This window comes from Myotis nattereri, assembly GCF_964212035.1.
Source record: "Myotis nattereri genome assembly, chromosome: 3".
Classification (NCBI taxonomy): Eukaryota; Metazoa; Chordata; class Mammalia; order Chiroptera; family Vespertilionidae; genus Myotis; species Myotis nattereri.
Genome location: NC_138077.1, coordinates 109,064,904 through 109,089,307, shown reverse-complemented (window position 1 = coordinate 109,089,307; position 24,404 = coordinate 109,064,904).

Genomic DNA, 24,404 nt, shown 5'->3' with positions numbered 1-24,404 from the left:
CTAGAAGAAATGAATATATTCCTTGAAAAATAGGACCTTCCAAAAATCAACCAGGAGGAATAAAAAAATCAGAATAGTCCAATAACTATGGAAGAAATTGAAGCAGTCATCAAAAACTTCCAACTACAAAAGCCCTGGACCAGACGACTTCATGGGGGAGTTTTATCAAATATTCAAAGAAGAAATAAAACCTATCTTCCTCAGGCTATTACAAAGGATCCAAGAAGAAAGAGCACTTCGAAACTTTTTCAACGAAGCCAGGATTACCCTAATTCCAAAACCAGATAAAGACACTACAAAGAAAGAGAATTTCAGGCTAATATTCCTCATGAACATAGATGCCAAAATCCTCAACAAAATTCTACCAAATTGTATCCAGCATTACATTACAAATATTATAGACCATGACCAAGTGGGATTTATTCTGGGGATGCAAGGATAGTACAATATCAGCAAATCAATAAATGTGATACACCACATAAACAAACTGAGAGATAAAAAAAAAAACATATAATCATATCCATTGATGCAGAAAAAGCATTTGACAAAATGCTTGATAAAAACTCTCAGCAAAGTGGAATAGAAGGATCATATCTCAACATAAGAAAAGCCTTATATGAAAAACACACAACCAACATCATACTCAATGGGCAAAAACTAAAACCATTTCCCCTAAGTACAGGAACAAGACAGTAATGCCCCATCTAATCACTCGTGTTCAACATAGTACTCAAAGTACTAGCCATTGCGATCAGACAAGAAGAAATAAAAGGCATCCAAATTGGAAAAGAAGTAAAACTCTCCTTATTCGCAGATGACATGATATTGTACATAGAAAACCCAAAAGACTCCATGAAAAACTACTAGACTTAATAAATGAATTCGTCAATGTAGCAGGATACAAAATTAACACCTAGAAGTCTATAGCTTTTCTATACACCAATAATGAACTCACAGAAAAAGAAATTAAAAAAGCAATCCCATTTACCATTGCAACAAAAAAATTAAGATATCTAGGAATAAACTTACCCAAGGAGACAAAGGATCTGTACTAGGAAGTTTCAGGATGCTTAAAAAAAAAGAGAGAGAGAGAGATAGAGGAAGACATGAACAAATGGAAGAACATACTATGTTCATGGATTGGTAGAATCCACATCATTGTAATGTCCATTCTACTAAAAGCAATCTAGAAATTCAATGCAATCCCCACTAAAATACCAATGGCATACTTCAAAGACCTAGAACAAACTTTCCAAAAATTCACCTGGAAAAAAAAAAAAGACCCTAAATAACTGCAGCAATCTTGAGAAAGAAGAACAATGTTGGAGAGATCACAATACCAGGTATCAAGCTATACTACAAAGCCACTGTTCTCAAAACTGCCTGGTACTGGCACAAGAACAGACATATAGACCAGTAGAACAGTACAGAGAACCCAGAAATTGATACAAGCCAGTGTGCTCAATTAATATTTGACAAAGGAGGCAAGAACATACAATGAAGACAAGACAGTCTCTTCAATAAATGATATTGGGAAAATTAGACAGATACTTGCAAAAAAAATTAAACTTGTTTATTATGAAAATTTAAAGTAGGGGGTTAGGTAAGGTGTCCTGGAGGAGTGAAGGCAGAAGCAAGATTTAAAGATTAAGTGGGTGGAGAGGAAGAGCAGAGGGGTAAGTGGTGTTCCCCGCAAATAAAAGATGTGAAAAGGCCTTTGGCTGGTTTGAAGATTAAGTAAAGGAACTGAAATAAAGATAATATGGCATCAAATTATGTTACTATATAAGGCTAGATATGTAGGTCAATGTTAGGTTACAAAAGATTTTTGTGGGCCGTGTTCTAGGTCTTGGTCTTTATTCATTGGAATAAATCTGACTAATGGGAATCCATTGAAGAACAAAGTTTGTGTGTTTTTTTTCATTGAGGTAACATTTTTTTGTAACATTACATAAGTTTCAAGTTTGCAACATTATAATTTGACAACTGTGTATACTATATTGGCTCACCACCAAAAGTCTAGTTTTCATCTATTATTATACAATTGACCCCCTTTACCTGTTTTGCCCTCCCTTCATACCCCTTGCCCTCCAGTAACCAAAAATCTGTTGTGGGCTTCTATTGATGTGTTGTTTTTTTTTTATTTCTTTGTTTGCTTGTTTGTTCATTTGTTTTGTTTTTGTTTATATTTCACATATGAGGAAAATCATGCACTATATGTATTTTTATGTCCCACTTATTTAGCATAATACCCTCAAGGTCTATCCATATTTTCCTAAATGGCAGGCTTTTACCTTTTTATGGCTGAGTAATATTCTACTGCATTTATATACCACATTTTTTTCTATTCATCTGCTAATGAATACTTAAGTTGTTTCCATGTCTTGGCTATTGCCAATAATGCTGCAATGAACATAGAGGTGCATATATCTTTTCAAATAAGTGTTTTTGTATTCTTCAGATAAATGCCCTGAAGTCGAATAGCTGAATCATATGGCAGTTCTATTCTTAACTTTTTTGAGGAATCTCCATACTGTTTTCCATAGTGGCCGCACTAAATTAAAATCCCACCAGCAGTGCATGAGGGTTCCCATTTTTCGCATTTTCTCCAACATCTGTTGTTTCTTGTCTTTTTTGAGGTGGCATCTCATTGTGGTTTTGATTTACATTGCCCTAATAATTAGTAGTGGTTAGCATCTTTATATGTGCCTGTTGAACGTTTGTGATGGTAGACTATTTTAAGTAAGAATTTGACTCACCAGGACCCAGCCAGTGGCTCAGTTGATTAGAGCATCATCCCATACACCAAAAGGTTGTAGGTTCAATTCTCCTTCAGGGCACATACCTAGGTTATGGTTCAATGTTTCTTTCTCACATAGATGCCACCCCCTCTCTTTTTATCTCTCTCTCCTTTTCTCCTTCTCCCTTAGTCTCCTCTAAAATCAATAAACATATCCTCAGGTGAGGATTAAAACAAAGAAAAATTTGACAAACCAGTACGGATTTCCAAATAATATATCTAGCTATAGTGAAAGAAGACAAGAGTGACTATAAAAAGATTAGTTTGGGTCCTAACCGGTTTGGCTCAGTGAATAGAGTATCGGCCTGCAGACTGAAAGGTCCCAGGTTCGATTCCAGTCAAGGACATGTACCTTGGTTGCAGGCACATCCCCTGTAGGAGGTGTGTAGGAGGCAGCTGATTGATGTTTCTAACTCTCTATCCCTCCCCCTTCTCCTCTGTAAAAATCAATAAAATATATTTTTAAAAAAGATTAGTTTGGGGGAGAGACGGGAAATGTTTTTTTGTAATTGTTTACTAGAAGAGGAAGAAAAATAGATACATTGAAGAAATATATCAGAAGTAACATTGATAAGAATTAATGACAAATTGTCTTTGGGAGTTATGTTTCTGACAGGTATCTATAATAATAAAAGCATAATATGCTAATTAGACTGGGCATCCTTCCTGACGACCTTCTGGACAAAGCTGGGGCTGCAGTTGCGGGATCGAGGCAGCCACCATGGTTGCAAGGGAGGAATCCAGGCAGCCACTGTGGCTGTGAAGGCCTACTCTTGCATGAATGTTCTGCATTGGACCTCTGGTAATTATATAAGTGGTAATACATTCATTGACAATGAGAAAACTAGAAGGAATGGAGCAGAGAAGAAAAAACAGATTGAATTTGAGGTGTCTTTTGTTACACTGCTTAATAAATAAATTTAAAAGTATTAAGTTGCACATTATGAAATTTATATTAGTAATAATATAAATATCCCTATAAGTTCATTTTAAAAGGTGAAAATCAATTTAAAATATGTTCAACATCAAAAGATTTCCAACTACAGTCCTATATCTAGTCTAACCAATCAAGTATGAAGCTAGAATAAAACCATTTTCACACATCCAAATTCCCAAATATTCATTCCTTTAAAGATTCTTTAAAGAAGCTAATGGATTGGTGAGACTACATTGCACCCCTATGTTCATAGCAATATTATTTACAACTAGAGTCCCAGTGCATGAAATTCATGCACTGGAGGGTGTCCCTCAGCCCAGCCTGCACCCTCTCACAATCTGGAACTGCTGGCTCCCAATTGCTCACCTGCCTTCCTGCCTGATTGCCCCCTAATCACTCCTCTGCCAGCCTGATTGAGGCCTAACTGTTCCCCTACTGGCATGATCACTCCCAACTGCCCTACCCTGCTAGCCCAATAACACTCAACTGCCCTTTCCTGCCAGCCCAATCGCCCGCAACTGCCCTCCCCTGCAGGCTCAGTCCCCCCGACTGCCCTCCCCTGCAGGCCTGTTCGCCTTCAACTGCCCTCTCTTGCCAACCATCTTGAGACAACATGGGGCAGCCATCTTGTGATGACATGGGCATGGCCATCTTGTGACCACATGGGGGTATCCAACTTTTGACCACATGGCAGTGGCCATCTTGTGGTGACATGGGTGTGGCCATCTTGTGATCACATGGGGGTAGCCATCTTGTGACCACATGGGGGCGGCCATCTTGTGACCACATGGGGGCGGCCATATTGTGCAAGGTGTGATGGTCAATTTGCATATTGCCTCTTTATTATATAGGATAGCCAAGATCTGGAAACAGCCCAAGTGTTCATCAGTAGATGAGTTAATAAAAGAGTTGTGGTGCATTTACACAATGGAATACTACTCAGCTGTAAAAAGAAAAAGAAGGAGGTGGAGGAGGAGGAGGAGGAGCAGAAGGAGGAGGAGGAAAAAAATCTTCCTTTTTCAACAGCATGGATGGGCCGGGATATTATTATGCTAAGTAGTCATAGAAATACTAATACCATATGGTCTCACCTATATGTGAAATCTTTCTTTTTTAAATCTTTTTTTTAAATATATTTTATTTTTTTTTTACAGAGAGGAAGAGAGAGAGATAGAGAGTTAGAAACATCGATGAGAGAGAAACATCGATCAGCTGCCTCCTGCACATCCCCCACTGGGGAAGTGCCCACAACCCAGGTACATGCCCTTGACCAGAATCGAACCTGGGACCTTTCAGTCCGCAGGTCGACGACGCTCTATCCACTGAGCCAAACCGGTTTTGGCATGAAATCTAATGATCAAAATAAAGTGATGAATAAAATAGTAACAGAAGCATGGATACATGGAACAGACTTAACAGCTGTCAGAGGGGAGGGGTTTTGGGGGGACTGGATGAAAAAGGTGAAGAGATTAGCTAAATAGCAGATATGCATAACCCATAGAAGCAGAAAACAACATGGTGATGGCCAAAGGGAAGTGGATATGGAGGCTGGGTGGAAGTGGGCAAAAGAGAGGTAAATGGGAACATCTGTAATAGTGTCAATAATAAAATTTAACTTAAAAAACTCCTCTGATGTGCAATTAAGGGTTTTTCTCAAAGAACAGTTTTCCAAAATGATATTTTTACTTTTCTATTAGAAAGTTAACTGTTCACATTGATAAAAAGTTGCATCTACCATCTCTAAATTTTTGCTACTAAATATGGACTATGGATTCAATGTTTTAAGCAAATGTTTGTAAAAGAGGCAATGAAATGCCACAGACTTACCATATAGCATTTTGTGATGTTTCTCATTATTGAGACACAGTAGGACTATAGACCTTTGTATGTATTTAATAAGCTTATAGTGGAATCAAAAATAAAAATAAGTTAATGGAGAATGTGTTCTGCCAAATGGGGTATGAATCAAGATTGATGTAATTATCAGATTCAGAAAGAGAGGACCTAAACATAGAAAATAAATTATTTCCATGGGAAGTTTTTACAGAGCTTTTTTACAGCATGGAAATACTTGGCTGCATAAAAGTACTGGAGGTGCAAGGAAATTAAGCAAATAAAAAAAATAAAACAATTATTAACTCCAAGGTAAAAAACAAAAAAAGTTATATAATCAAAATGTAATGGGGATACTACTTGGTTCAAGAGTAAACAATATTTATAATAAGGGAAACAAAATTTTGTTAAATTAAGGAATGAATATTATGAACAATACTAGCAGCCTAATGTACGAAATCATGCACAGTGGGAGGGTATCCCTCAGCCCAACCTGCACTCTCTCCAATCTGGGCCTAAACTGGCAGTTGGGACATCCCTCTCAAAATCCGGGACTGCTGGCTCTCAACTGCTCGCCTGCCCACCTGCCTGATTTCCCCTAACTGCTCCTGCCTGCCAGCCTGATCACCCCCTAACCACTCCCCTGCCAGCCTGATCGAGGCCTAACTGCTCCCCTGCTGACCTGATTGCCCCCAACTGCCCTCCCTGCTGGCCCGGTTGCCCCTAACTGCCCTCCCCTGCTGGCCTGGTTGCTCCCAACTGCCCTCCCCTACAGGCCATCTTGTGGCAGCCTTCTTGTGACCACATGGGGGTGGCCATCTTGTTATCACATAGGGGTTGCCATCTTTGACCACATCAGGGTGGCCATTTTTGACCACATGGGGGCAGCCATCTTGTGAGATGGTGTGATGGTCAATTTGCATATTACATCTTTATTATATAGGATAAGCAAGAACCCATCTTTCTGAAACTATGTCAGAGCAATGTCCGGCAGACACATACACCTACTCTGTGTGATTAAACCTGTCTAGAGTGCTGAGAAACCATGAGCCCTAACCTTCCTTCCCTAGAAGTCACAAGTATCTCTTCTCCTCTCTACTCCATCTTGGGTGGCTGATGGGTCATTTCATTAAAGCTTGCTTTCTCTGCATTTTGTGAGAACGTCTTTACCTCTCCATAAAGTGCATCCCAGCTTCATTTCTAAACTTTGACTATACTATGCAATTGAAGAAAATGTGTTGTTAAAAAGACCAATACAGAAAACAGTTAACTCTTTGCTGACACTTCAGAATTTAGTGTTTGTTGTCCAACGTCCAACTGAATTGGAAGGAGTATTAACGAACCAACTTTCAAAAGAGGAAGTGCAGCAATGTGAGTGAACAGCAAAGACATTAAAGAACTAAGAAGAGGAGGAACTAGAGGAAAGAGACCTAATGAGGAGGATGTGGAAGACCCACCCTAAGAGATTAGAATTGAGTATCCTGTAAAGAGATGCTCTCAAAATCATGGCACTCTATGAGTATGTGTGGTTTAAATTATACCACTGAAACCTGAAGAAAAGAACTGGTAAAACCTTCTATATTTTGTGTATTTTTTTCAGGTTTTTGGTTTTTATTTGTATATATATATTTTATATGTATATATATGTATATATGTATATATATGTATACACATATATATACATATATATATACACATATATATACATATATATTCCTCCTTTTCTCCTTAATATGAGAACAATGGGGGAGACAAAATGGCAGCGGAATAGATGGATGTGTCCTGAGCCTTGTCCCAGAGCAAGTAGAATGAGCAGCTGAAACGAATAACATCCAACCTGAATTGACAAAGACTCAGTTGGGAGACAATTTGCAGCTGGGAAGGGCAGAGGACCCCAGAAGAAAGGTAAAATCATGGATCTAAGCAGGGGAGTCTGCCAAAGTTCTGAGCCCAGAGGGTCAGAGGGAATCCACACAGCACTGAGACATGTCCCTTGGGAAAGGCACATTGTCTGACTGTGGAAAGGAGTTCTGCAGGACTGGTGGATGGCAGGGGACTCTAGATCTGGGCCCACAGTCATGAAAGGCTGAGCCCAGAGAGGGCAGCCTGAAGGGCTGACCAACTGTGCAGTGCTGGCAGGACAGGAGCTCACAGAGGTGTAGCCTTTCCCTTCTCTGTGGCCTGTGTCTTTCTTCACTGAACCTAGTTCATGGGACCTTTTGGATACGGAAACTAACCCATGGCTGAAGTGTGGGAGAAGGTGCAGACTTGTGGAAACTGGAGAGAAGAGGGGATCCAGGAGAAGTGGCAGCAAGTCTGGTGCTGAGTCATACCTGAGCCCAGGACATGGGCAGAAATTTTGTCCTGAAGAGATAACCCCTACCTCCAGTATCCAGGCAACCAATACAGACACACCCAGATTCCACCCTGAATGGCACAAAAGATTTTAAAAAATCTAAATAGTCCTTGAGAGATAAAAGGGGCTGGCCTATGGAGAGACCTTCAGTCCCAGCAACAGGAACCTGAGAAACAGTACAATACAGAAGACTGGGATCTTAAGCCAGCCAAAGGAATGACACTTTACTTTTTCATTTTTATTTTTTTATCATTATTTTGTTATCTCTTTTTTTTCCTTCTTTTTTCTTTGTTTTCCTGTTTTCGTTTGTTGCCTTATTTTCTATTTCTTTTCCCATTATTTTTCCAATATTTTATTTTATTTTATTTTTATTTACTATTTTTTATTTATATACCATTTTGAAATCATTTTTTGTAAATTTATTATTATTATTATTATTATTATTATTTACTTCTCGTTCTCTTAATTCTTATCCACCCATCCCCTTTATACTTCCTCTATACTGACCTGAGGTCCTCCCCATATTCATCCAATTCTTAACTTTATTTTCTGTATATAAGCTCAACCTCTACAGATTCTTCTCCTACCCTCTTTGCTGGGTGTTTGGTGTTTGTATTTTTTGTTGTTGTTGCTTATCTATTGGTTCTGTGGTTATAGATAGATAGATATAGATTAGATATAGATATAGATATAGATATAGATAGATATATAGATATATATATATATCCTCCTTTTTCTTCATTTTTCTTTTCTCTCTTATCTTTTTTCTGTCTCTTTGATATCATTTGTGCTCTTTTCTCTCCCCTAATTCTCTTTTCTCAGGTGGTCACTTAGAGTGGGGTTATTATTGTCTTGAGTACATTCGTGCTTTGTTCCCTTTGTGTTGTGTCTTGTTGAGGTGAATTTTATCCTGTCTGGCCAGGTTCTAGAGAGCGAGCCACATAACCAGACACCTGGAGAGGAAACTCCATCCATGAACATGTCAATAACACCCCAGACCGAACTACAGAGGCATAAAGTAGGCGGCAGTGAGGAAGAGAGCGTGAGTCAGTGAGGGAGCAAAAGAGGAGTGTGTGGTCATATGGGCTGTGTCTGTGTGTGTGTGAGTGAGGTAGTTAGATCCTGCAATACCTTCTGGGGAAGGCTAACTAGGCTTGCCTAACTAGGCAGCCTCTACCATTGTAAACAGTATCAGGAGGCTGGATCGTCCTCAGAGGCCTAGCCTTTTTGAAGGGGAGAGCTTCTGTAACTGGGAGCCCAGGCTCACCTCCTCCCAGGGTGCCCTCAAATAACACCTGGGACTCTACAGCCATCACTTCCAGGGACCTGCTACCTCGACTGTGGTCCCACAGTCAATGAGTCTCCAGCCAGCCAAGGCACAGGCTCCTGTGAGTTCTAAAGCACACTCCCCTCTGACTGGCCCAACGCTTTAGCCCAGGGCACTGCAACCATGCAAGCAGCAGACACATGAGCAGCCCACTCTTGTCCAAGAGCAGGTCTAAGAGCAGCAGCCTCACATGGTCTGCCCCTGTCCAAGGAGCAGCAGCTGTGTGAGCGGCCCCCTTGCCCGTCCAGTGAGCAGCAACCACACGAGCAGTGCGCCCCGTCTGAGGAACAGCAGCCACATGAGCAGCCTGCCTACGACTGAGGAGCAGCAGCCCGTCCCTGTGCGAGGAGCAGCAGCTATGCGAGCAACCTGCCCCAGTCCGAGGAGCAGCAGCTGTATGAGCAGCCCACACCGGTACAAGGAACAGCAGTGCCGTGAGCAGCCCACCCCCATTTGAGGAGCAGCAGCAGCCTGAGCAGCCTGACCCATCTGAGGAACAGCAGCCACACAAGCAGACTGGCCACATCAAAAGAGCAGCAGCTGTGTGATCACCCCACCCCCATACGAGGAACAGCAGCACCGTAAGCAGCATGCCCACATTCAAGGAGCAGCAGTGGCCCAAGAAACCCACTCCAGACAGAAGAGCAGCAGCCACATGAGCAAACTGCCCACATTCGAGGAGCGGCAGGCCTGCACAGTCCGCACTAGTCCGAGGAGCAGCAGCCAAATGCAGCCTGCACCTGTCCGACGAGCAAGAGCTAGGTGAGTGGCCCATCCCCATATGAGGAACAGAAGCCGAATGTGAAGCTCAGTCCCGCCTGAGAATAAGCAGCTATCCAAGCTTCCCATTCCCTGTATGAGGAGCAGCAGCTGCACATGGAGCTCACTCCCACCAAAGGAGCAGCAGCTGCCCGAGTAGCTCGGCCTGGTCTGAGGAGCAGCTGCCACATAAGCAGACCGCTCACATCTGAGGAGCAGAAGCCCTGTGAAGCATGCACTGATCCAAAGAGCAGCAGCCACACACAACCTGCACCTGTCTGACGACCAGCAGCTGGGTGAGCAGCCCACACCCATACGAGGAGCAGCAGCCACACGTACAGCTCACTCCTGACAGAGGAGCAACAGCCACACAAGCATCCTGTCCCACCTCAGAGGAGCAGCAGCTGTGCGAACAGCCCGCATCTGTACAAGGAACAGCAGACCTGCAAGCAACTTGCCCCTGTGCAAGAAGTGGCAGCCTCACGAGCAGCTGGCCTCATCTGAAAAATGGCAGCAGCATGCATCCAGCCCTGATCCAAGGAGCAGCAGCCACGTGAGCAGACTGCCCCTGTCTGAGGAGCAGAAGCCATGTGAACAGCCTACTCCCATCCAAGGATCAGCAGCTGCACTCAGCACACCCCAATCTGAGGAGCAGCAGCTTAGTTATCAGACCACACCTGTCCAAGGAACAGGAGCTGTGCAAGCAGCCTCCCCCACCAGCCAAGGAGACATCACTGCTGTGAACAGCACTCACCAAAGAAGCCACTGCCAACTGAGGAGTAGCCGCTTCTGCAACCGCCCAAGGAGCAACCACAGCCCAAGGAGTCACTGCCACCTAAGAAGCAGCCCCTGCACCACTCTACATCTACATCAGTTAGTGAGAACAAAAATGGGTAGACAAAGATACCCCAAAAGGAAAGAAAAGGAGGAATTGCCAGATAAGCAGCTAAGAGAAACAGAGGCATACAATACGTCAGAAAAAGAATTCAGAATAAGGGTCATACAGTTCATAAAACAATGGATAAAAAATCGACAACTTGTGGCGGAGATAGATAAACCTGGGCAGGAAGGTAGGGAGGGAGAGAGTGTGAGAGCATAAGGAAGTGATAGAGGAGTGTGTGGACGTGTGTGGTGTGTGCGTATGAGCTAGGGACAGTTAGATTCTGCAGAACTTCTAAGGGTCTGCTAAACCGGTCAGTCTTAGGCAGTGGACCCTGCTCCCTGCGCGGACACTCTTGGGCAGACAGCATGGGCCCAGCAACCACGCCATCTTGGGAAACAGAGCTGCTTGAGACTAGGATTTTGGCCTCAGCACCACTCAGTCTGATCTCAGATGCATACCAGGACCCTGCAGCCACTGGGGACAGAGACCAGTGACCACAGCTACAGACCTGCGGACACCAAAAGTTCAGAAATCCCTGCGTTAAATCCATGAGTAACAGAGCCCATCACCCCTCCATGCAGGCTTGTGGGCAGCACCATAGTAACTGATAGACCCACCCCTTGCCTGGACCTCAGGGTTACTACAGGAACTTAAGCCTGGAAGTGTGCGAGCACCTTGGAACTGATCCCACATAGTGCCGGGTTAAGGAGTCCTGGGTTGTGAGCAAATGCACAAACACCGGGAACTGATCCTATGTGCACTGCCGGCATCAGAGCCCTGGGCTGGGAACAATCACATGAACACCGGGAATTTGTACCGTGTAGCGCAGGCCCATGGACCACGATACTCGGGGAAGGAGGCAGCACCAAGCACCAGTGACTTGACTGTGTTTTTTATCACTTGCGCCTGAGATCCCTGATTCCCTGTGCATTCATACTAAGAGCCAGTGACTCCAATTCTTGGTGCAAGGGCACACAGGGACCGTGATTCTCAAAGTGAGGTCGGGCGAAACAACAGAGATTCTGATATTGGATTCATGGGGAACTCTGACTCCTGGTGCATACTAGGGGGCGCTGATCTTCAACACGCTCCAGGGGGGTCTCTGTTTCAGCACGGTGCAGGCAGGGTCCCTGATTCTAAGGGCGCGCACAAGGCCACAATGAGCTCTGGCAACACTGACTCTGAGCGAGCCTGGTTCCCACCAACCCACAACAACAACACATCTTAGTGTCAGAGCTATTCAGTGACACTAGGGTGGTATGAGGCTCCCACTGCCCACGGCCCAGGCCCACGCAACTCGAGGTTTGAACCATCTGGAGATAATCAGAATGAAGAGACGATACAACACCCAGCGGAAAGACAATGAGGAGTCGCCAAGAAAGGAAATTAATGAAGTTGAAGCATGCAACATGACAGAAATAGAATTCAGAATAATGGTTGCACAATTCATTCACCGGATGGATGAGAAAATCGACAACCTATGCAAGAATCAGGAAGAAATGAAAAGTGATATAGCTACAATCAAAAACACCATGGAAAGTTTCAACAGCAGACTAGAAGAAGCAGAGGACCGAATTAGTGAGTTAGAAGATAAGGCAGAGAAACAAGCTCAATCTGAACAGCAACTGGAGAAAAAAATTAAAAAACAGGAGGAGAGCCTAAGGGAGCTTTGGGGCAACAGGAAACGAAGTAACATACGCATAATAGGGCTGCAAGAAAGACAAGAAGAACAGCAAGGATTATAAAATCTATTTGAAGAAATAATGACAGAAAACTTCCCAAATATGGAGAAGAAAAAAGTTACACAAGTATAGAGAGTCCCAAGCAAGATAAAACCCAAAAGACCCACACCAAGACACATCATAATAATGATGGCAAATGTACAAGACAGAGAGAATCTTAAAGGCTGCAAGACAGAAACAGAGAGTTACCTAGAAAGGATCCCCCATCAGATTATCAAATGATTTCTCAACAGAAACACATCAAGCTAGAAGCGAATGGAAAGAGGTATACAAAGTGTTGCAAAGCAAAGGACTGAATCCAAGAATATTCCATCCAGCAAGACTATCAATCAAAATTGAAGGGTAAATCAGGAGCTTTGCAGACAAAAAAAGGCTAAGGGAGTTTATCACAACCAAGCCAGCAATGCAAGAAATGCTAAAAGGAATGCTGTAAAAATAAGTATTATAAAGTTAAGATAGAACACAGGCATGAAAATAGAAATGAATCTAAACACATATCTGTCAATAATAACTTTACATGTAAACAGACTAAACGATCCAATCAAAACACATTGAGTGGCTGAATGGATAAAAAGACATGACCCATATATATGCTGTCCATAAGAGATACACCTCAGAAAAAGGGACTCACACAGGCTGAAAGTGAAGGGATGGAAAAATATTTTTCAGGCAAATGGAAATGAAAAAAAAGCTGGGGTAGCAATTCTTATATCTGACAAAATAGACCTCAAAGTGAAGACCATAACAAGAGATAAGGAAGGCCACTTCATAATGTTAAAGAGATCGATACAACAAGAGGCTATAACCCTTATAAACATATATGCACCCAATGCAGGAGCACCCAATTACATAAAAAAAACATCCTGGAAAATAACAAGGGAGAGATCAACAACAACATAATCATAGTAGGGGACTTAAACACACCACTGACATCACTGGATAAATCCTCTAGACAAAAATTCAGCAAAGAAACAGCAATCTTAAATAACTAACTAGATCAGATGGACTTAATTGACATCTTCAGAACATTTCACCCCAAAGCCACGGAATATATGTTCTTCTAAGTGGACATGAGACATCTTCAAAAATAGACCACATATTTGGTCACAAGCAAAGTCTCCCCAAATACAAGAAGATTGAAATCATACAAAGCATCTTCTCAGATCAAAAGGGCATAATATTAGAAATAAACCACAATAAATACAATCCAAAACACTCAAACACTTGGAAGCTGAATAGCATGTTACTAAATAATGCTTGGGTTACCAGTGAGATCAAAGAAGAAATTAAAAAACCTGGAAACTAATGACAATAACAGTACAACAACCCAAAATCTATGGGACACAATGAAAGCAGTCCTAAGAGGGAAGTTTATTGCACTACAGGCCTACCTCAAAAAACAAGAAAAAATGATAGTAAATCATTTAACTCTACAACTCAAAGAAGTAGAAAGAGAAAAACAAAAAAAAAAGCCCAGAGTGAGCAGAACAAAGGAGATAATAAAGATCAGAGCAGAAATAAATGACATAGAGACCGAAAAAAAAAATACAAAAGATCAATGAAAGCAAGAGCTGTTTCTTTGAAAGGATAAACAAGATTGATGTGCCTCTAGCCAGGCTCACCAAGAAGCAAAGAGAGAGGACTCAAATACACAAAATCAGAAATGAAAGAGGTGAAATAACAACAGACCCCTCAGAAATTCAAAGAATTGATAAAAAAAAAAAATACTATGAAAAACTCTAACAAACCTGACAACCTGGAGGAAATGGGCATATTCCTAGAAAAATACAATCTTCCAAAACTCAATCCAGAGGATTCTAAAAATCTCAACAGGCCAATACGATGGAAGAAATTGAAGCAGTCATCAAAAAGCTCCCAGCAAACAAAGGCGTGGGGCCAGATGGCTTCACAGGGGAGTTTTACCAAACATTCCAGGAAGAACTAAAACATATACTCCTCAGACTCTTCCCAAAAATTCAAGAAGAAGGAATACTTCCCAGCTCATTCTATGAAGCCAGCATCACTCTAATACCAAAACCAGATAGACACAACACAATGAAAGAGAATTATAAGCCAATATGCCTCATGAACGTAGATGCCAAAATCCTCAACAAAATTCTAGCAAATCGGATCCAGCAATACATCAGGAAGATCATACACCATGACCAAGTAGTATTCATCTCAGGGATGCAAGGATGGTACAACATCACAAATCAATAAACGTGATTCATCACATAAACAAAATGAGAGACAAAAACCACATAGACATATCAACTGATGCAAAAAAAGCTTTTGACAAAATTCAACACGCTTTTTTGATAAAAACTCTCAACAAGGTAGGAATAGAAGGATCATACCTCAACATAAGAAAAGCCATATATGACAAACCCACAGCCAACATCATAATCAATGGGCAAAAACTAAAACCATTTCCCCTGAGAACAGGAGCAAGACAGGGATGCCCCCGCTCACCACTCCTATTCAACATAGTACTGGAAGTACTAGCCATTGCGATGAGACAAGAAGAAGAAATAAAAGGCATCAAAATTGGAAAAGAAGAATTAAAACTGTCCTTATTTGCAGATGACATGATACTGTACATAGAAAACCCTAAAGACTCCATCAAAAATTATTAGAGTTAGTAAATGAATTCGGCAATGTAGCAGGATACAAAATTAATGCCAAGAAATCTATGGCATTTCTTTACACCAATAGTGAACTTACAGAAAGGGAGACTAGAAAAGCAATCCCATTTATGATTACACCAAAAAAAATAAGATACCAAGGAATAAACTTAACCAAGGAGGTAAAAGACTTCTATGCAAAAAACTACAGGACAGTGAAACAAGAGATAGAGGAAGACATAAACATATGGAAGAACATACCATGTTCATGGATTGGTAGAATCAACATCATCAAAATGTCCATACTACCCAAAGCAATCTATACATGCAATGCAATCCCAATTAAATTACCAATGGCATATTTCACAGATGTAGAACGAATGTTCCAAAAATTCATCTGGAATAAAAAAAGACCTCAAATAGCTGCAGCAATCCTGAGAAAGAAGAACAAAGTAGTTGGAAACTCAATACCAGATATCAAACTGTATTACAAAGCCGCTGTTCTTAAAATATCTTGATACTGGCACAAGAACAGACATATAGATCAATGGAATAGAATAGAGAACCCAGAAATTGACCCAAAGAACTATGCCCAATTAATATTCGACAAAGGAGGCAAGAGCATACAATGGAGTCAAGACAGTCTCTCCAATAAATGGTGTTGGGAAAATTTGACAGATACATGCAAAAAGATGAAACTAGACCACCAACTCAAAAAATAAACAACTTCACAAAAATAAACTCAAAATGGATAAAAGACTTAAACATAAGACTGGAAACCATAAAAATACTAGAGGAATCCATAGGCAGGGAAATAGCAAACATATGTTGAAGGAATTTCTTCTCTGATAATGCTCCTAGAGCAATGGAAACTAAGGAGAAAATAAACAAATGGGACTACATTAAAATAAAAAGCTTTTGCACAGCAAAGGAAACCATCAACAAAACAACAAGAAGACCTGCTGCATGGGAGAACATATTTGCCAATGATATCACCGATAAGGGTTTAATCTCCAACATTTACAAGGAACTCATGAAACTTAATAATAGTAAGATAAACAATCCAATCAAAAAATGGGCAATTGACCTAGATAGACACTTTTCGAAAGAGGATATACAGAGGGCCGAAATACATATGAAAACATGCTCAAAGTCACTAATTATAAAAGAGATGCAAATCAAAACGACAATGTGGTATCACCTCACACCTGTCAGAATGGCTATCATCAACAAATCAACAAACAACAAGTGTTGGAGAAGATGTGGAGAAAAAGGAACCCTTCTGCACTGCTGGTGGGAATGCAGACTGGTGCAGCCACTGTGGAGAACAGTATGGAACTTCCTCAAAGAACTAAAAATGGAACTCCCATTTGACCCAGTGATCCCAGTTCTAGGAATATATCCCAAGGAGCCAGAAACACCAATCAGAAAGGATATATGCACCCCTATGTTCATAGCAGCATAATCCACCATAGCTAACATCTTGAAACAGCCTAAGTGCCCATCAGCAGATGAGTGGGTTGAAAAACTGTGGTACATGTACATGGTGGAATACTACGCTGTGGTAAAAAAGAAGGAACTCTTGCCTTTTGCAACAGCTTGGATGAAACTGGAGAACATTATGCTAAGTGAAATAAGCCAGTCAGAGAAAGATAAATACCACATGATCTCACTCATTTGTGGAATATAGAGAACAGCATAGACTGATGAACAGGGACAGATCCAAAGACAGAGAAACAGCAATCAGACTATTAATCCCCAGAGGGAAAGTAGGGAAGGGTGGGGGTAAGGGGAAGAGATCAACCAAAGGACTTGTATGCATGCATATAAGCCAAACCAATGAACATGGACAACAGGGGGATGAGAGCAGGAGTGGTGGGCAGTGTGAGGATGGGGTTTAATGGGTGGGAATGAGGACACATTTGTAATTCCTTAACTAATAAAGAATTTAAAGATTTTTAAAAAAAGAATAAGGAAAAAAAGGTACAAGTTTATTTATAATATTTTCTTGAGATTATCTCTATTCCTTTTCTATGCTTGGACATATATAACACACATATTTTATAAAAACAAGAATATGACAAAAATATTGCTTTGTAATATGCTTTTCACCTGATATATTGTGAACATATTTTTATATTAAATCTTTATCATTGTTATTAAATTCTTTGTTGACATTGAAAAAAATTGACAACTTGTGTAAAAATCAACAAGAAATGGATGAAAATAATCAATAACTTATGTAAGAATTAAGAAGAAATGAAGAGTGATATAGATGCAATAAAAAACACCATGGAGGAGGAGAACCAAGATGGCGGCATAGGTTAACGCCGGAGTTTGCTGCTTTGAACAACTACTTCAAAAGTGAAACTAAAAGTCGGAACGGACATCACCCAGAATCACTGGAACGCTGGCTGAGTGGAAGTCCTACAACTAGGAGGAAAGAGAAATGCATACGGACACTCAGAGGAGGCGCAGTGCTGAAGTCAAATTCTGAGGTGCGGAGTGCGTGGAGCGGGCTGGCGGCGGAGGGCGTGGTTGGCGTTTTCAATCGGGAGGGAATCGCAGACTCTGAGCTCCAGATCCGGGCGAGTCTTTAGGGACCCAGACTCAAACGGGAGAAGCGGGACTGTCTGGCTTCAGTCAGAGCGAGTGCAGCTTTCTCTCCGAGCTTTGCAGCGGGTGCTGGGACTCAGAGAGGCAGAGCCCCTGGGGACAGGACTGAGAGCCACCATAACTGCTCTCTCCGGCCCACCCTGTTGATCCTGTGCGAACCGCCCCGCCCAAGCCCTGCACAGAGGCATTTGCCGGATAGCCTCAGGCAAACGCCAGATTAGCACCACCCTAGAGGACGGAAGTTCTCTCACTGCTGACACAGCTGATTCTCATAGCCACTTAGCCTGGAGGTCAAACCCTCCCTGGAATTAGCTACAACAATCAAGATTTAACTATAAGACCACGAACAAAGACCACTAGGGGGTGCACCAAGGAAGCATAACAAAATGCGGAGACAAAGAAACAGGACAAAATTGTCAATGGAAGATATAGAGTTCAGAACCACACTTTTAAGGTCTCTCAAGAACTGTTTAGAAGCCACCGATAAACTTAATGAGATCTACAAGAAAACTGAGACCCTCGATGTTATATTGGGGAACCAACTAGAAATTAAGCATACACTGACTGAAATAAAGAATATTATACAGACTCCCGACAGCAGACCAGAGGAGCGCAAGAATCAAGTCAATGATTTGAAATGCGAGGAAGCAAAAAACATCCAACCGGAAAAGCAAAATGAAAAAAGAATCCAAAAATGCGAGGATAGTGTAAGGAGCCTCTGGGACAGCTTCAAGCGTACCAACATCAGAATTATAGGGGTGCCAGAAGATGAGAGAGAGCAAGATATTGAAAACCTATTTGAAGAAATAATGACAGAAAACTTCCCTCACCTGGTGAAAGAAATGGACTTACAGGTCCAAGAAGCGCGGAGAACACCAAACAAAAGGAATCTAAAGAGGACCACACCAAGACACATCATAATTAAAATGCCAAGAGCAAAAGATAAAGAGAGAATCTTAAAAGCAGCAAGAGAAAGAAACTCAGTTACCTACAAGGGAATACCCATATGACTGTCAGCTGATTTCTCAACAGAAACTTTGCAGGCCAGAAGGGAGTGGCAAGAAATATTCAAAGTGATGAATACCAAGAACCTACAACCAAGATTACTTTATCCAGCAAAGCTATCATTCAGAATTGAAGGTCAGATAAAGAGCTTCACAGATAAGGAAAAGCTAAAGGAGTTCATCACCACCAAACCAGGATTATATGAAATGCTGAAAGGTATCCTTTAAGAAGAGGAAGAGGAAGAAAAAGGTAAAGATACAAATTATGAACAACAAATATGCATCTATCAACAAGTGAATCTAAGAATCAAGTGAATAAATAATCCGATGAACAGAATGAACTGGTGATTATAATAGAATCAGGGACATAGAAAGGGAATGGACTGACTATTCTTGGGGGGGGGGGGGAAAGGGGTGTGGGAGATGCAGAAAGAGACTGGACAAAAATCGTGCACCTATGGATGAGGACAGTGGGTGGGGAGTGAGGGCGGAGGGTGGGGCGGGAACTGGGAGGAGGGGAGTTATGGGGGGAAAAAAGAGGAACAAATGTAATAATCTGAACAATAAAGATTTAATTAAAAAAAAAAAAACACCATGGAAAGTTTCAACAGTAGACTAGGAGAAGCGCAGGACCGAATTAGCAAATTAGAACACAGGGAAGAAAAACATACAAACTGACCTGCAATTGGAAAAAAAATTAAAATACAGGACAAGAGTCTAAGGGAGCTATGGGACAACATGAAACAAAGCAACATATGAATATTAGGGGTGCCAGAACATCAGGAAGAGGAACAGGGGTTAGAAAACCTAGTTTAAGAAATAATGTTAGGAAATTTCCCTGACCTGGGGAAGCAACAAGTCACACAAGCACAGAGTCCCAAACAAGATGAACCCAAAAAGACCCACACCAAGACACATCATAATTACAATGGCAAATGTTCAGGACAAAGAGAGAATCTAAAAGGCTGCAAGAGAGAGACAAAAGATACATGAAACGGATCTCCCATAAGATTATCAAATGACTTCTCAGCAGAAACACATCAGGCCAGAAAAGAAAGGAAGGAAATTTACAAAGTGATGCAAAGCACAGGAATTAATCCAAGAATAATTTATCCTGCAAGACTATCATTCAAAATGGAAGGGGAAATACGGAGCTTGACAGACTAAAAAAGGCTAAGGGAGTTTATCATCACCAAGACTATAATGCAAGAAATGCTAAAGGGACTGGTGTGGAAAGAAGAAATAAAGAGCTAAGAAAGAAAACAGACACAAAAAATAAAAATGGCTACAAATAAGTACCTTGCAATAATAAATTTTAATGTAAATGGACTAATTGCTCCAATCAAAAGACATCGAGTGGCTGAATGGATAAAAAAAACATGACACATGTATATGCTGTCTAAAAGAGACCCACTTCAGAATAAGGGACTTACAGAGACTGAAAGTGAAAGGATGAAAAAATATATTTCAGGCAAATGAAACTGGAAGAAAAGCTGAGGTAGCAATACTTACATCTAACAAATTAGACCTCAAAGTGAGGGCCATAACAAGAGATAAGGAAGGCCACCACATAATACTAAAGGGATCAATACAACAAGACAATATAACCCTGATAAACATATATGCACCCAATGCAGGAGCACCAAATACATTAAAAAAAAATACTCCTGGAAGATATCAAGGGAGAGAGCGACAACAATACAATCATAGTAGGGGACTTTAATACACCACTGACATCACTGATTAAACCCTCTAGACAAAAATCAGCAAAGAAACAGCAGTCCTAAATGACTCACTAGACCAGAAGGACTTAATTGACATCTTCAGAACATTTAACCCCAAAGCCATGGAATATACATTCTTCACAAGTGCACATGGGACATTTTCAAAAATTGACCACATATTGGGTCACAAGCAGTCTCCCCAAATTGAAGAAGATTGAAATCACATCAAGCATTTCCTCAGACCACAATGACATAATATTAGAAACAAACTACAATAAGAACAATCAAAAACATTCAAACACTTGGAAGCTGAAAAGCATGCTATTAAACAATGATTGGGTTACCAAAGAGATCAAAGAAAAAATTAAAAACATCCTGAAACTAATGACAAAAAAACACACTACAATCCCAAATCTATGGGACACAATGAAAACAGTCCTGAGAGGGAAGTTCATAACTCTACAGGCCTAACTCAAAAAAAAAAAAAAAGGTAATAAATCATCTAACACTACAACCCAAAGGATTAGAAAGAGAGCAACAAGAAAAGCCCAGAGTGAGCAGAAGGAAGGAGATAATAAAGATCAGAGCAGAAATGAATGACAAAAGACCAAAACAAAACAAAACAAAAACAAAAAACACAATACAAAAGATCAATGAAACCAAGAGCTGGTTCTTTCAAGAATAAACAAAATTGATGAAACTCTAGCCAGGCTCACCAAAAACCAAAATAAAAAAAATAAGAAATGAAAGAGGTAAAATAGCAACAGAACCCACAAAAACAGAAAGTATTGTTAAAAAATACTATGGACAACTCTATTCTAACAAACTAGACAACCTGGAGGAAATGGACATTTTCCTAGAAAAATACAACCTCCCAAAACTCAATCAGGGAGAGTTTAAAAATCTAAATAGGCCAAAAACTGTGTAAGAAATTGAAACAGTCATCAAAAAGCTTCCAGCAAACAAAAGCCTGCGGCCAGACAGTTTCACGGGGTAGTCTTACCAAACATTCAAGGAAGAACTAAAACTTATCCTCCTCAGACTATTCCAAAAAATTCAAGAGGAAGGAACACTTCCAAGCTCATTCTATGAAGCCAGCATCACCCTAATACCAAAACCAGATAAAGACAACACAATGAAAGAGAATTATAGGCCAATATCCCTCATGAACATAGATGCTAAAATCCTCAAAATAAATTCTAGCAAATCAAATCCAGCAGTACATCAGGAAGATCATGCACCATGACCAAGCAGGATTTATCCCTGGGGATGCAAGGATGGTACTATATCCACAAATCAATAAACATGATACATCACATAAACAAATTGAGAGATGTAAATCACATAGTCATATCAATTGATGCAGAAAAAGCATTTGACAAAATCCAACACCCTTGTTTGATAAAAACGCTCAGCAAGGTGAGAATAGAGGGATCATAATTCAACATAATAAAACTATATTTGACAAACTCACAGCCAACATCATACTCAATGGACAAAAACTAGAACTATTTCCCCTAAGAACAGGAAAAACAGGAATGCCCACTTTAACCACTCTTGTTCGATATAGTACTGGAGGTATTAGCCATCGCAATCAGACAAGAAGAAGAATTAAAAGGCATCCAAATTGGAAAAGAAGTAAAATTGTCCTTATTCACAGATTACATGATTCTGTACATAGAAAATTCTTAAGACTCCATCAAAAAAATATTAAACTTAATAAATGAATTTGGCCATGTAGCAGAATACAAAATTAACACCAAGAAATCTATGGCATTTCCATACACCAATAATGAATTTACAGAAATATAGACTTAAAAAGCAATCCCATTTATCATCACACACAAAAAATTAATATACCTAGGAATAAACTTGACTAAGGAGGTAAAAGGCCTATATGTGGAAGACTACAGGACACTGAAAAAAGAGATAGGGGAAGACTGAAACAGATGGAAGAACATACCGTGTTCACGAATTGGTAGAATCAACATCATCAAAATGTCCATACTACCCAAAGCAATCTATAGATTCAATGCAATCCCCATTAAAATACCAACAGCATATTTCACAGATCTAGAACGAACTCTCCAAAAATTCAACTGCAATAAAAAAAGACCTCAAATATCTGCATCAATCCTGAGAAAGTAGCTGGGGTCTCAATACCAGATAGCAACCTGTATGACAAAGACACTGTTCTCAAAACAGCCTGGTACTGGCACAAGAACAGACATATAGATTAATGAAATAGAATAGAGAACCCAGAAATCAACCCAAACCACTATGCTCAATTAATATTCGACAAAGGATGCATTAACATACAATGGAGTCAGGACAGCCTCTTCAATAAATGAGGTTGGGAAAATTGGACAGATACATGCAAAAAAATGAAACTAGACCACCAACTTACACCATACACAAAAATAAACTCAAAATAGATAAAGGACTTAAACATAAGATGGGAAGTCATAAAAATATTAGAGGAATCCACAGGCAGCAAAATTTCAGTTATATGCCGAAGCAATTTCTTCACTGATACTTCTCCTAGGGCAAGGGAAACGAGAGAGAAAATAAACAAATGCGACTACATCAAAATAAAAAGCTTTTGCACAGCAAAAGAAACCATCAACAAAACAACAAGAAAGCCCACTGCATGGGAGAACATATTTGCCAATGTTATCACTGATAAGCGTTTAATCTCCAACATTTACAGGGAACTCATACAACTTAAAAAAAGGAAGATAAACAACCCAATCAAAAAATGGGCACCAGACCTAAATAGATACTTTTTGAAAGAAGACATAAGGTAGACCAAGAGACATATGAAAACATGCTCAAATTCACTAATCAAATGAGAGATGCAAATCAAAACAACAATGAGGTACCATCTCACACCTATCAGAATGACTATCATCAACAAATCAACAAATGACAAGTGGTGTCAAGGGTGCAAAGAAAAAGGAACCCTCATGCATTGCTGTTGGGAATGCAGACTGGTGTAGCCACTGTGGAGAACAGTATGGATCTTCCTCAAAAAACTAAAAATGGAAAAAGAGCGGAAGATGGCGATTGGCAGGAAGGTAGGCAGGGAAAGTGTGTGAGAGAGTGAGGGAGCGATAGAGGAGTGTGTGGATATGTGTGGTGTGTGTGTGTATAAACTAGGGACAGTTACATTCTGCAGGTCTTCCAAGGGCTTCCAAACTGGACAGTCCTTGATGGTGGAGCCCCACTTCCAGCGCGGACACTCCTGGGTGGCCAGTGCAGGCACAGAGACCACGCCGTCTTGAGAAACAGAGCTGCTTGAGATTAGGATCCTGGCTTCAGTACCACCCAGTCTGGTCTCTGGACCAGACCTTGCAGCCACTGGGGACAGAGAATCTAGTCCACAGCTACAGACCCACAGACACAAAGAATCTAGACATCCTGGCCACAGATTTCTGTAAGTAACAGATCCCATCCCCCTCCCCGCAGGCTTGTGGGCAGCACCATAGTAACTGATAGACGCCCGCTTGCAAGGGTTTGCAGTGCCACTACAGGAATTTGAGCCTAGGAGTGGGTGGACACTCAGAATCTGTTCCCTGCAGTGCCGCTACAGGAATTTGAGCCTGGGAGCGTGCCGACACTGGGAATTTGTTCCCCGCAACACAATCGGGCGACCAAACCAGAAGCCCATGCAGGGTGGCAGTGCCACCTGACTTCGATTCTTGGCAAGTGCTCGCTGAAGTCTGCTTTCTGCAGCACAGGAGCAAACCTCCTGCAAACACAGTGCTACTGTGCAACCCAGTCCCCCAAGCTGAATGGG